Below are 249 nucleotides of genomic sequence, written 5' to 3'. Positions count from 1 at the left end.
TTTGAACATCTCTAGAGATGGAGACTCCACAACCTCCCTGGGCAGCCTGTTCCAGTGCTCCGTCACCCTCACAGTAAAGAAGTGTTTCCTCATGTTTAGGTGGAACCTCCTGTGTTCCAGCTTGTGCCTGTTGCCCCTTGTCCTATCACTGACCACCACTGAAAAGAGTCTGGCCCCATCCTCTTGACACCCCCTACCCTTTAGATATTTATAAATATTGATCAGGTCCTCTCTCAGTCTTCTCTTCTC

This window comes from Antrostomus carolinensis, unplaced genomic scaffold (genome assembly GCF_000700745.2).
Source record: "Antrostomus carolinensis isolate BGI_N321 unplaced genomic scaffold, ASM70074v2 scaffold6898, whole genome shotgun sequence".
NCBI classification, from domain to species: domain Eukaryota; kingdom Metazoa; phylum Chordata; class Aves; order Caprimulgiformes; family Caprimulgidae; genus Antrostomus; species Antrostomus carolinensis.
Note: the sequence above shows the minus strand (reverse complement) of the source record.